Source organism: Canis lupus, chromosome 17 (genome assembly GCF_048164855.1).
Source record: "Canis lupus baileyi chromosome 17, mCanLup2.hap1, whole genome shotgun sequence".
Lineage (NCBI taxonomy): Eukaryota > Metazoa > Chordata > Mammalia > Carnivora > Canidae > Canis > Canis lupus.
In genome coordinates, this window is record NC_132854.1 from 41825179 (window position 1) to 41839529 (window position 14351).

Here is a 14351-nt window from a genome sequence, read left to right on the forward strand (position 1 = left end):
AAATCTTGAATTAGTAGAGGTATCTTTCTGATCTTTTATGTGTGCCTACTTAATCCTTGCTTCATGTAGTAGCTAGCATTCTTTAATGTGAAGAGAAGTACTTCCCACTTAGGACCCACAACTCAGAGTTTGCCTTGTGGCAATGATAAATTTTAATTTGTTTCTTCCAAATTAAGAAGTTTCATAATGATAATAAAAGCAGGAAAAAAAGGAAAGGACAATTGACATGCAAACTAGTATATGCACTTATATGAAATAGAGCAGGTAAATTAGTAAGATGGACTTTCAGAGGAAAACAATAAATACAGATATAAAGAGGGAAAGAAAAGAAAGTAAAGGCATGATGAATACAGCAGAGACAATAGCATGTTGTTTTTACTTCGAGCAAGTATGTAAACATAGATATAGGGCAACTCAATAAAATGATAAAACACAAAACATACAAGAGATGGATCAAGCCACACATTCAGTCACATTCAGAAATGTGTGTCGTGAATTGATTTCATATCTATGTAAGGGGACACTGTGTGTGTGTGTGTGTGTGTGTGTGTGTGTAGTTTTGTTGTTTTATCTGTACCCTGAGCTCCAGTGGCAAATTTGCAATGAAAATACATAGGCAGACTCTGGTAAACTCTGATGGGGAGGAACTAAAATTATTAGAGATCCAGACCGTTTTTTCCCTGGAGAAACGACCCAAGGCCCCACAATAGAGTCTTCTTCAGCTACCTGCAGAAAAATGTGGGGGAATCATCAGGTCAAGCACCTCAGAGCTCCAAATGGGATCCTTCACAGAAATGAGAAAATGGCAGCTCGGCCCTTGGCTAGGCTATGGAAAGTCTCTGATCCAACTCTGTTCCAAATGACCTTGGTCGCTGCTCTATTGGCTACTGTTCTTGGAGATTGTGGCCCTCCACCAAATTTACTCTTTGCTTTTCCAATGACAACTGTGGTAAATCAGACACACTTCAACCCTGGAGCTACCGTAAAATACACCTGCCGTCCCGGCTACGGTAGGGTTAGTTATAAAAGTTCGACTCTTACCTGTCAGGATGACACATGGAACTACTCTGAATTCTGTACCAAGAAACGATGCAAAAACCCAGGAGAATTACAAAATGGGCAAGTGATAGCTAAGCCAGATCACTTGTTTGGATCACACTTGGAATTCGTTTGTTCAGAAGGATATATTTTAATTGGCCCAGCTACTAGTTATTGTGAGATCCAAGATAAAGGAGTTGATTGGAGTGATCCTCTCCCACTATGTATAATTGCTAAATGTGAGCCACCTCCCAACATTGACAATGGGAAACACAGTGGTGGAGATGAAGATTTCTACACATATGGCTCGTCTGTCACCTACAGATGTGACCCCAACTTCTCAATGTTAGGCAAAGCCTCCATTTCTTGCATGGTGGAAAATAAAACAATAGGTGTCTGGAGCCCAGGTCCTCCTATTTGTAAAAAAAATCATCTGTTCTAGGCCAGAGGTTAGAAATGGAAAAATAATCTCTGGACTTAGACCCACCTATAATTACCAAAACAACATGGTATTTGAGTGCAATGAAGGTTATATTCTCAAGGGAAGCAAGTTAATCTATTGTGGAGAAGATGGTGAATGGAATCCTCCTCCTCCCACTTGTGAGCTCAATAGTTGTCCTGAGTTACCAAACATCCCAAATGCCTACTGGGAAAGACAAAACTCGTTCTTGTCAAAAAAACAGCAAATGTATAGTATTGGAACGACATTGAGCTACAGGTGCCATTTTGGCTATGAACCTGCTTCAGATGGTCCTACAACTCTGACCTGTCAGAAAAATTTGACTTGGACCCCACACATAGAATGTAAGGAGATATGTTGCCCAGTACCAAAGCTGGAGAATGGTGAAATCATTAGATCAAGAACTAGTTCTAGGAATAACTGTACTTATTTCCTTGGAGACACAATTTTATACAAGTGTTATAAGAAATACCAACCTGAATCTAGATGCCAAGGAGATGGCACATGGAATCCCAAAACACCAACATGTGATGAAAGTTGTGATTATCCTCCTTTTCTTCCCCATGGATATCATGAACGAGTAAATGGATTCAATGTATTCAAGAAAGAAGAAGTGATATATAAATGTTACCAAGGATACACTTTGGTTGGGGAGCCTAGACTCTCTTGTAGTTACTCACGCTGGTCACCTGCAGTCCCTCAATGTAAAGCTCTGTGTCTGAAACCAGAAATAGCCCACGCGACGCTGTCCATGGATAAGGATCAGTATATTCAATCCGAAAATGTCACCATCCAGTGTGACTCTAAGTATAAGTTGGTTGGTCCCCAAAGTATCACTTGCTTAGAGAGCAGAACCTGGTACCCCGAGATGTCCAAGTGTGAATGGGTGGTCCCTGAAGGCTGTGAACATATCCTCAAAGGCAGAAAGACGATGCAGTGTCTCCCCAACCCAGAGGATGTGAAAATGGCCCTGGAGATATATAAATTGTCTTTGGATATTGAACTACTGGAACTACAGAGAGACAGGGCAAAGGAATCGACTGCGCAGTCATCAGTCTGATTTCCCTCAAAAGAGGGACAAAAATGTGCTGCCTTCTATATAATACAGACCACTTCGGGTTTCCAACTCTCTGGTCCCCTTTGCACCACCATTCAAGGCAATAAATGTCTAGAAAGAATCACTTGTTCACATCTATGCTTTGTGACTGTAAACTTATTAATTATCTTGTAGTTCATGCCTTTGCTTCTGGACACAAAGTGCACATGCTTTTCCAAGTAAAATTTATGGGTCAGAGATGAAAAAAAAAAAAAAAAAGAAAATACATAGGCAGAGTTGAAGTTAAGAAGAACTGAAGTTTTAGTTGTTATCTGGCATATAAATAAATATTTTTGTTTCAATAGAACACTATCTTTACATTAAAGTTTCTCACATTAAATGCTAGTTTTTCATCCTCCATGTGATTATTTCCTATGAGCAAGAACACATTAGTTTTTACTAATTATTGATCCATTTTTCTCATACATGTTTAGATAATATATCAAATCACTGAGTGAATTTTTCTAATGCTTAAAATATTTGCCTTTCTTCCTCAGAAATATTCACTTTTTCTAGAAGTGTAATCAGTATATGTTGTTCCCTCTCTCTCCTCCTTTTCCTTTCTTTCCTTCCTTCCTACTTTTCTTCCTTCCTTCTTTTTTCCTCCCTCCTTTCCCTCCTACCTTTCTCCCTCACTTCCTCCTTTCCTTTCCTTCATTCTTTTCTTTCTTTTTAGCTTCCTAGGTTCCTTCCTTCAGCAAATACTTACTAATATTCTGTATAATCCCTTCCAGTATGGATGTGGGAGAAAGACAAATATAAATGAAAGGAAAAATAAATTAGCCATTTACATGGAGGATATGAATTTCTCACAAACTCAGGTAAACAAAGATATAACTTTGAGAAATACTTATCAGCAAATTTTTTCCTAGTTTATTTTTCCATTCTATGACATAAAATCTATTGTTTTGCTTCTAAGGTAGTCCCATCATTATAGTAAAATTATCATTCATTTCGTATTTAATATCAGTCACACTAAAGACCTTCCCCCTTGTCTTCCTTCCTGCATAATTTAGATTTAGAGAATTCTGTGACATTATGGTATCAGGTGAAAATTGTCATTGTTGTGTACTCCAAAGACATTGGCATGGATGAAATCCCTCTTGACTTAGGATATGAAGTTCCTTGAAGCTGGTGTTAGCTGATATGCTCATTTCCACATCCCACCAGAAGTGTATGGTTAGAGAGATAAGATTTGACCAAGTCTCTATAGTATTTGCAATGGATCACAAATATCATCATCATCATCATTTAGCAGACAATTGTGCACATACGTGTCAATTTTGGAATTACTGTCTTACCAAGCACCTTAAAATATGAGAGCAGCTGCTTGTTTTATATATGGATTTTGGTGAAAAAAAAATACAGTGATAAGAGAGTATCTGGTAGCAGATTCTTGCTTAAACAGGATTGAGTTCCAGTGGGCCAGTAGAGATTTTTCAGGATCCTTAAACTCTAAGAGCAGCTTTTCTTTTCATGTTAATGTCCTAAATAAAATGAGTAGTGGAAATACTCCTTTCTAACAACAAGATACTAAAACCTAATTTTGTAATTAGATGTGAAAAAGAAACATCCTGATAAGGAATCTAAAGGCAGTTAATTTGGTATAAAATCCTTTAAGAATGCATTGTGACAAAGTAAGACAAAAATCAAACAGTCTAGAAAAGGTGAAAAAGTATTTCATTTATTCATCTGAGACAAAATCATCTTTATGAAAATAACTGATTTATTTTGGAGAATAAATTTATTTCTATATTTGAAAGATAAAATGATATAATGAGAACAATAGCTCATATTTTAAATATAATTTGGCTTTTATAAATATTAAAATAGAGTATATATGTACATAATGGTCCAGTTATGTTCCCATGTCACATATATATTTGTGTGCATGTATATTATACATGACATGGGAACGTTGGCTTAACAAACTATGAGCTGATGGTGTGGTTCTCCTAATTAATTTTATGTGTGTTAGAGTCTTAACAACTGCCATAGATTAGCTGAATTTTAAGAAGTTTATTCTCCTCAGTTTTCCGAATATACTTCTCATTTTTGGCAACACTAATTTTTAGCTAAGAGTTATGGGTTTTTCAGCAATCTGAGTCAATATTGTAACATTTGGGGGAGCATGATCTTTCATATAAAATTATAAGCAATGGGTGGGGCAAGGTGGTGGGAGAATAGGGTCCCCAAGTCACCTGTCCCCACCAACTTACCTAGATAACTTTTAAATCATCCTGAAAACCTATGAATTCAGCTTGAGATTTAAGGAGAGAACAGCTGGAACGCTACAGAGAGAAGAGTTTGCGCTTCTAACAAGGTAGGAAGACGGAAAAAAAAAAAAAAAAAGAATCCAGTGGGGGAGGGGCAAAATGAGGAGCCAGGCTAAAGCCACAGCAAGAGCCTCCGGGACAGGAAAGCCCCTCCCAGGAGAAGCAGGAACTTTAAAATCCGCAGGGAATACTTTCTGGACTGAAAGGCGCTCAGCAGGGAAACCGGGCAGGATCCCAGGAGGGGCAGTGGAGCCTCTAGTCTCCTGAGGTCACTAACGGAGTGCGCCCTGGGGAGAGGGCAGTAAAGGGCTGGAGCACACCCTGCGGGGCCTCAGGAGCAGCTCAGGCGGTGGCTCCGGGGTAGGGGGCTGCGGGCCCCACATCCCAGGGTGCCGGGGGACACAGCCCAGGATCCTGCACTCCCCCGAGGACAGGCAGAGGCGGGGAAGGCACAGGGCAGCGAGGATGCTCCTGCCGCCAGGCGCCCTCGGGCTATGTAGATTAGCGCCCCCCATCCCCAGAGCATCCAGGCCTATGCAGCTGGGGAGCTGTGGTAGTTACTGCGGTAGCTGACGCCAGAGCTGGGGATCTGGCTGCCACCAGTGTGATTGTTCCTCCTGGTGTCATCCTGTGCCTGGGACGTAGTGGGGCCACCAAGGAATAGGGGCCTCGCAGGATAAACAGCTCCCACTGAGCCGTGCAGGGGCGGGGCAGCTCCCCCAGGTGCACACACCTGAGAATCAGCACACCAGGTCCCTCCCTAGAAGACCAGCTGGAAGGACAGGGGAAGAGCAAGTTCTTGGCCCAGCAGTGCTGGAAAGCTCCAGGGCAAGTCGAGGGATTTACAGTATATAGAACCAGAGGATATCCCTCCTTGTTTTTGTTTGTTTTCCTCTTTTTTTCTTCCTTTTCCCAGTACAACTCATTTTTAGCCATTCTGCACTGAGCAAAATGACTAGAAAGAAGAACTCACCACAAAAGAATCAGAAACAGTACTCTCTGCCACAGAATTACAGAATTTGGATTACAATTCGATGTCAGAAAGCCAATTCAGAAGCACAATTATAAAGCTACTGGTGGCTCTGGAAAAAAGCATAAAGTATTCAAGAGACTTCTGATTCTAAATTAGAATTTAGAAATAATCAGGCTGAAATTTAAAATCAATTAAATGAGATGCAATCCAAACTGGAGGTCCTAACGACGAGGGTTAATGAGATAAAAGAAAGTGAGTGACATAGAAGACAAGTTGATGGCAAGAAAGTGAGTGACATAGAAGACAAGTTGATGGCAAGGAAGGAAAAAAGAGATAAAAGACCATGAGGAAAGGTTAAGGGAAATAAATGACAGCTTCAGGAGGAAAAAAATCTACATTTAATTGGGGTTCCAGAGGACGCCAAAAGGGACAGAGGACTAGAAAACATATTTGAACAAATCATAGATGAGAACTTCCCTAACTTGGGAAGGGAAACAGGCATTCAAATCCAGGAGATAGAGAGATTACCACCCTAGAATCAAAAAAAACTGTTCAACACCTCGACATTTAATAGTGAAGCTTGCAAATTCCAAAGATAAAGACAAAATCCTTAAAGCAGCAAGAGACGAGATCCCTAACTTATATGGGGAGAAATATTAGATTAACAGCAGACTTCGGGATCCCTGGGTGGCGCAGCGGTTTAGCGCCTGCCTTTGGCCCAGGGCGCGATCCTGGAGACCCAGGATCGAATCCCACGTCAGTCTCCCGGTGCATGGAGCCTGCTTCTCCCTCTGCCTATGTCTCTGCCTCTCTCTCTCTCTGTGTGACTATCATAAATAAAAAAAAAAAAATTAAAAAAAAAAAAAAACAGCAGACTTCTCCACAGAGACCTGGCAGGCCAGAAAGGGTTGGCAGGATATATTCAGGATCCTAAATGAGAAGAACATGCAGCCAAGAATACTTTATCCAGCAAGGCTCTCATTCAGAATAGAAGGAGAGATAAAGAGCTTCCAAGATAGGCAAAAACTGAAAGAATATGTGACCAACAAACCAGCTCTGCAAGAAATATTAAAGGGGACTCTCTAAAATAAAGAGGAAGTCCAAATAAATAATCCCCAAAACAGGGACTGAATAGGTATTATGATGACACTAAATTAATATCTTTCAATAGTAACTCTGAATGTGAATGGGCTTAATGATCCCATCAAAAGACACGCAAGGTTTCAGACTGGATAAAAAAGCAAGACCCATCTATTTGCTGTCTACAAGAGACTCATTTAGACCTAAGGACACCTACAGCCTGAAAATAAAAGGTTGGAGAACCATGTACCATTCAAATGGTCCTCAAAAGAAAGCATGGGTAGCCATCCTTATATCAGATAAATTAAAGTGTGTACCAAAGACTGTAGTAAGAGATGAAAAGGGACACTATATGATACTTAGGGGATCTATCCAACAAGAGGACCTAACAATCATGAATATTTATGCCCCTAATGTGGGAGCTGCCAAATATGTCAATCAATTAATAACCAAAGTTAAGACATATTTAGATAATAATACACTTATACTGGGAGACTTCAACAAGGCACTCTCTGCAAATGACAGATATTCTAAGCACAACATCTTCAAAGAAACAGAAGCTTTAAATGATACACTGGACCAGATGGATTTCAAAGATATTTACAGAACTTTGCATCTAAGTACAACTGAATACACATTCTTCTCAAGTGCACATGGAACTTTCTCCAGAATAGACCACATACTGGATCACAAATCAGGTCTTAACCGATACCAAAAGATTGGGATTGTCCCCTGCATATTTTCAGCCCATAATGCTTTGAAACTTGAACTCAATCACAAGAAGAAATATGGAAGAAATTCAAACACATGGAGGTTAAAGACCATCCTGCTAAAAGATGAAAGGGTCAACCATGAAATTAGAGAAGGATTAAAAAGATTCATGGAAACTAATTAGAATGAAGATAGAACCATTCAAAATCTTTGGGATACAGCAAAAGCAGTCCTGAGAGGGAGATACATCCCAATAAAGCATCCCTCAAAAAAATTGGAAAATAACTCAAATACACAAGCTAACCTTGCACCAAAAGGAACTGGAGAAAGAACAGCAAATGAAACCTACACCCAGAAGAAGAAGAGAGTTAATAAAGATTCAAGCAGAACTCAATAAAATAGACACCAGAAAAACTGTGGAACAGATCAACAAAACTAGGAGTTGGTTCTTTGAAAGAATTAATAAGATAGATAAACCATTAGCCAGCCTTATTAAAAACAAAAGAGAAAAGACTCTAATTAATAAAATCATGAAAGAAAAGGGAGAGATCACAACCAATACCAAGGAAATAAAAATGATTTTAAAAACATGTTATGAGCAGCTATATGGCAATAAATTAGGCAATCTAGAAGAAATGGATGCATTTCTGGAAAACCACAAACTACCAAAACTGGAATAGGAAGAAATAGAAAATCTGAACAGGCCAATAACCAGGGAGGAAATTGAAGCAGTCCACAAAAACCTCCCAAACACAAAAGTCCAGGGCCAGATGGCTTCCCAGGGGAATTCTATCAAACATTTAAAGAAACAATACCTATTCTACTAAAGCTGTTCTGAAAATTAGAAAGGGATGGAATACTTCCAAACTCATTCTATGAGGCCAGCATCACCTTAATTCCAAAACCAGACAAAGACCCCACCAAAAAGGAGAATTATAGACCAATATCCCTGATGAACACAGATGCAAAAATTCTCAACAGGATGCTAGCCAATACGATCCAACAGTACATTAAGAAGATTATTCACCATGACCACGTGGGGTTTATCCCTGGGATGCAAGGCTGGTTCAACACTCATAAAGCAATCAGTGTGATAGATCATATCAACAAGAGAAAAAACAAGAACCATATGATCCTCTCAATAGATGCAGAGAAAGCATTTGACTAAATAGAGCATCCATTCCTGATCAAAACTCTTCAAAGTGTAAGGATAGAGGGAACATTCCTCAGCATCTTAAAAGCCATCCACGAAAAACCCACAGCAAATATCGTTCTCAATGGGAAAGCACTGAGAGCCTTTCCCCTAAGATCAGGAACAAGACAGGGATATCCACTCTCACCACTGCTATTCAACATAGTACTAGAAGTCCTAGCCTCAGCAATCAGACAACAAAAAGACATTAAAGGCATTTGAATTGGCAAAGAAGAAGTCAAACTCTCCCTCTTCACCGATGACATGATACTCTACATAGAAAACCCAAAAGCCTCCACCCCAAGATTGCTAGAACTCATACAGCCATTTGGCAGTGTGGCAGGATACAAAATCAATGCCCAGAAATCAGTGGCATTTCTATACACTAACAATGAGACTGAAGAAATTAAGGAGTCAATCCCATTTATAATAGCACCTAAAAGCATAAGATACCTAGGAATAAACCTAACCAAAGAGGTAAAGGATCTATACCCTAAAAACTACAGAACACTTCTGAAAGAAATGGAGGAAGACACAAAAGATGGAAAAATATTCCATAATTATGGATTGGAAGAATTAATATCGTGAAAATGTCAATGCTACCCAGGGCGATTTACACGTTTAATGCAATCCCTATCAAAATATCATGGACTTTCTTCAGAGAATTGGAACAAATCATTTTAAGATTTGAGTGGAATCAGAAAAGACCCCAAATCACAAAATTCCCCTCTAGGGGAATATTAAAAAACAAAACCAGAGCCTGGGGCATCACAATACCAGATTTCAAGTTGTACTACAAAGCTGTGATCATGAAGACAGTCTGGTACTGGTACAAAAACAGACACATAGATCAATGGAACAGAATAGAGAACCCAGAAATGGGCCCTCAAGTCTATGGTCAAGTAATATTCGACAAAGCAGGAAAGACTATCCACTGGAAAAAAGACAGTCTCTTCAATAAATGGTGCTGGGGAAATTGGACAGCCACGTGCAGAAGAATGAAACTAGACCATTCTCTTACACCATACACAAAGATCAACTCAAAATGGATGAAAGATCTAAATGTGAGACAAGATTCCAACAAAATCCCACAGGAGCAGGCAACACCCTTTTTGAACTTGGCCACAGCAACTTCTTGCAAGATACATATATGAAGATAAGGGAAACAAAAGCAAAAATGAACTATTGGGACTTAAGATAAAAAAGCTTCTGCACAGCAAAAGAAACAGCAAAATTAAAAAACAACCTATAGAATGGGAGAAGATATTTGCAAATGACGTATCAGATAAAGGGCTAGCATCCAAGATCTATAAAGAACTTATTAAACTCAACAGCAAAGAAACAAACAATCCAATCGTGAAATGGGCAAAAGACATGAACAGAAATTTCACAGAGGAAGACATAGACATGGCCAACAAGCACATGAGAAAATGCTCCGCATCACTGGCCATCAGGGAACTACAAATCAAACCCACAATGAGATACCACCTCACACCGGTGAGAATGGTGAAAATTAACAAGACAGGAAACAGCAAATGTTGGAGAGGACGTGGAGAAAGGGGAACCCTCCTGCACTGTTGGTGGGAATGTGAACTGGTGCAGCCACTCTGGAAAACTGTCTGGAGGGTCCGCAAAGAGTTAAAAATAGTTCTGTCCTATTACCCAGCAATTGCACTGCTGGGGATTTACCCCAAAGATACATATGCAGTGAAACACCGGGACACCTGCACCCCAATGTTTCTAGCAGCAATGTCCACAATAGTCAAACTGTGGAAGGAGCCTCGGTGTCCATCAAAAGATGACTGGATAAAAGATGTGGTCTATGTATACAATGGAATATTCCTCAGCCATTAGAAACGTCGAATACCCACCGTTTTCTTCAACATGGATGGAACTGGAGGATATTATGCTGAGTGAAGTGAATCAATCAGATAAAGACAATATATAGTCTCATTCATTTGGGGAATATAAAAATAGTGAAAGGGAATAAAGGGGAAAGGGGAGAAAATGAGTGGGAAATATCAGAGAGGGTGAAAGAACGTGAGAGACACCTAACTCTGGGAAACGAACAATGACTGGGTGATGGGCACTGAGGGGGGCACTTGATGGGATGAGCACTGGGTGTTATGCTATATGTTGGCAAATTCAACTCCAATAAAAAAATATATACAAAAAAAAAAGCTATTTGACCAGAAAAAAAAAATTGTTAGCAATGGTCTTATTTAGTTATGAGATATCTTTATATTTTCTAGTTGTACTTGGTGTAGTGTTACTATTATGATAGCTTTATGTGTTTTGATAATTTTTTGGAACTTTGAAAAGGTGGGATATTTAATGAATTTTATAGTTTTGCAACTTCGGAGGAGTAGACATAACTCTGACTGCAGAAGAAGGGATTTGGCTTCACATAGGCATATGGATCTGACCACATTTTAATCCCAAGCAGAGTGAAAGATTGTTCTAATAATCTTTCAGAGAGAAAGTTTATTCTAATATATGTAGGTACTTAAAAACTTTTGTAAGACAAAGAGAGATAAGATTTTTTTTTTCCTAAAGAAAGAAATCCTGCCCTTTTTAATGACATGGATAGAGCTAGAGAGTATTAGGGTAAGAGAAATAAGTCAGTCAGAGGAAGATAGATACCATATGATCTCACTCATTTGTGAAATAAATGATTTGAGAAATAAAACAAATGGGCAAAGGGAAAAAAAGAGAGGCAAACCAAGAAACAGAGTCTCTTTGTTTTGTTTTGTTTGATTTTAATTTTTTAAATTTAAATTCAATCTGCCAACATAAAGTACAACACCTAGTGCTCATCCCTTCAAGTGCCCTCCTTAGTGCCCAACCCAGTTACCCCATCCCCCCACCTGCCTCCGTTTCCGCAACCCTTGGTTTGTTTCCCAGAGTTAGAAGTCTCTCATGGTTTGTCTCCCTCTCTAATTTTTCCTCACCTAGTTTTAACTGTAAAGAACTAACTAATGGTCACCAGAAGGGAGGTGGGTTATGGGGGGTTAGGTTAATAGGTGACTGGGATTAAGGAGTGTACTGGGTGATGCATGGAAGTGTTGAACACTATATTGTACACCTGAAGCTAATAGTGCACTGTATATTACCAACTGGAATTTAAGTAAAATCTTCTAAAAAGATTTTTTTCCTGATAGCTTTGAACTTTCTAAAGGAAAAGGGAATTGACTTAATGTAATAATTAAAAAAAAATTTAAGAGTAAATTTTAAATATTTGCTTTTTTGAGACAGTGGGGATTAGGAAAAGGGACAGATGAATAACTTTTCATCCTATTATTATAAGGTAAATGTGGGGTAAAGATTAAAATAATGTCCCCTTGATTTTTCTGGTAGAAAAGAGGGTGACATAAGTGGAAATATAAACCCAGCACAAACATAATTAGCTAAATAATATCAGTGAATACAAAAATAAAATTACAGTGCAATACAATAAGGATTACATGTAAGATTTTGCAATGAAAAGCTATTCTTAAATTATTATAGCAGGATTTAATCGAAAAAATATAAATGCTGTTGATACTATGTTTCCATTTTAGCTTCTCTGAAATAGGTTCTCTTTTCTGAATTTAAAGAACTGTTATGTGTGTACACACACCCATACACACCGTGTTCTAATGCACCCAAGAGACAGTGTAAAGCTGTTAAATCCATCTGTTATGAAAGTGCTGTTATACTGTACTTCAGAACTTTAAAAATATACTACAATAGGTATGTGTATATATATATATATACATATATATATATATTGATTTAACAATTTTCTGCATAGACAAAAGAGCAGACTATGTTTTTTATTAGGAAAGCAAAAAATTCGATTGAATAAACATTTGTTGAACACCAATTATATATGAAGTAATGTGATAACTTCTTGCAGAAGGCATAAACATGAGTTAATCCTTCTGTGTAAGAAGCTTGCAATTTAGTAGATAGGATAATGCAGTTTAAAAGTATTTATCCCAAACCACAAAATGGATAAATGGCTGAAACAAAGCAAAAAAAAATTAATATGAGGAAAGAAGCTTAAAGTATTTCTCATGTTGTCTTATATACCTTTATTTTCTATAAGCTATGCTCAGGAAGTATAAATAGACATATGTGCCCCTTGTTTGGGGTAGTTCTGACTCTATTCCATAGTCTAACATATTTTTTCCTCAAATACTGTACTCAGTGACAAAACAATTGTGATCCACTAAACCATATGTTCATTTTAAAATGGTAAAAGTTGATTTTGTTTATTAGTATGCTAGAATATCAAAAGCATTGCTTTAAATCTACTCATCTACTTCCTTTAAAAAAATGACCAGAATCAATCTATTGTTAAAGGCTTTATTTTGCTTTATGCTTATAGTTCTCCCAAAGGTTCATGAAATAGTCTTTTTTTTTTAAATATGTTAATGTAATGGGCATGCTTTCTAAAAGTTTACTTATTTTTTTAGTAATCTCTACAGCTAACATGGGACTCAAACACATGACCTGGAGACCAAGAGTTGCATGCTTTTCAGACTGAGCCAGCCAGGCACCCCTGAAATATTCTTTACAAGTATGACCATGCTACTTTCTGTACTTGAGTTGGTCCTTCTCTACCTTTACTTCAGCACCTCTTTTTAAAGCATTATCATTATCCTATCTAGCTTGAGAATCACTTCCTTTATGAAACCTTTCCTGGTCTCTATTCCTTTAAGCGTCTTGTTTTCGCCTTTGTATTGGGTCCATGTTTTTAAAATTATGTCACACAGAATGATAACGTGTCCTCCACTAGAGGACACAAGATCTGGGTCTTTTTATTTTTGGTGTTTATTTTTAAGCGAGTATCTGAACATAACTGACATTCAATAATTGCTTGGAATCAAGATGCTAGTAACAAAGGTAAGGGCAACAAGACTAGATAGAGATCCTACCCTCCCCCCACTGGATGGCTAAGCAAATTACTGTAGATTTATTATCAATCTTGCACAACCCAGGACTTAAGTGAAGCATGTAAGTATTCTCTTCAAAGTGACCTTTCACATTTAGGGGCCAAATCTTAGCTTTAAAAGTTAATTGTGTATATGTCTATTTAAGACTATTGCTGCTAAAATTAATTATGTGAATTGAGTGAAAAGGAATTGAATAGCACCTTCTTTAAGCAATGTAAATGCTTTTAAGTGTAGACATAGATTAATGATAATCATTTTTTAGGTAGACAACTAGAAAAAGACTCTTACATAATTACAAATCCAAATAAAACACTTATATGTCTCTATAAATTAAGTTACATTTATTTTAGTTCTTTTCAAATAAAGCATATTAAATTTCCATTTGCTATGCTTCCTTTTATCCAGATACATCTGCAAAGATTTATAGGTCTATTTCTTAAATGATCATTTAAAAAATTGCCACTTGGATTAATTATTTCACTAGGAATAATTGTCATTCTCCAACAATTATCTGTAATGTGAACACAGGGGTGTAGCTCATTTGATAGTCTTTGCCCTTATGGGTATACTTCGTAAGGTAAAATA

General features: G+C 37.9%; 1 long non-coding RNA gene and 1 pseudogene across 2 annotated transcripts in view; both read left to right on the top strand.

Annotated features, from left to right (window-relative positions):
- LOC140608045 (uncharacterized) overlaps positions 1-14351 on the top strand; it is a 314230-nt gene that overhangs the window by 175044 nt on the left and 124835 nt on the right. The gene's annotated exons all lie outside the window — the stretch shown is intronic.
- On the top strand, positions 700-2676 carry LOC140608043 (C4b-binding protein alpha chain pseudogene; annotated as a pseudogene).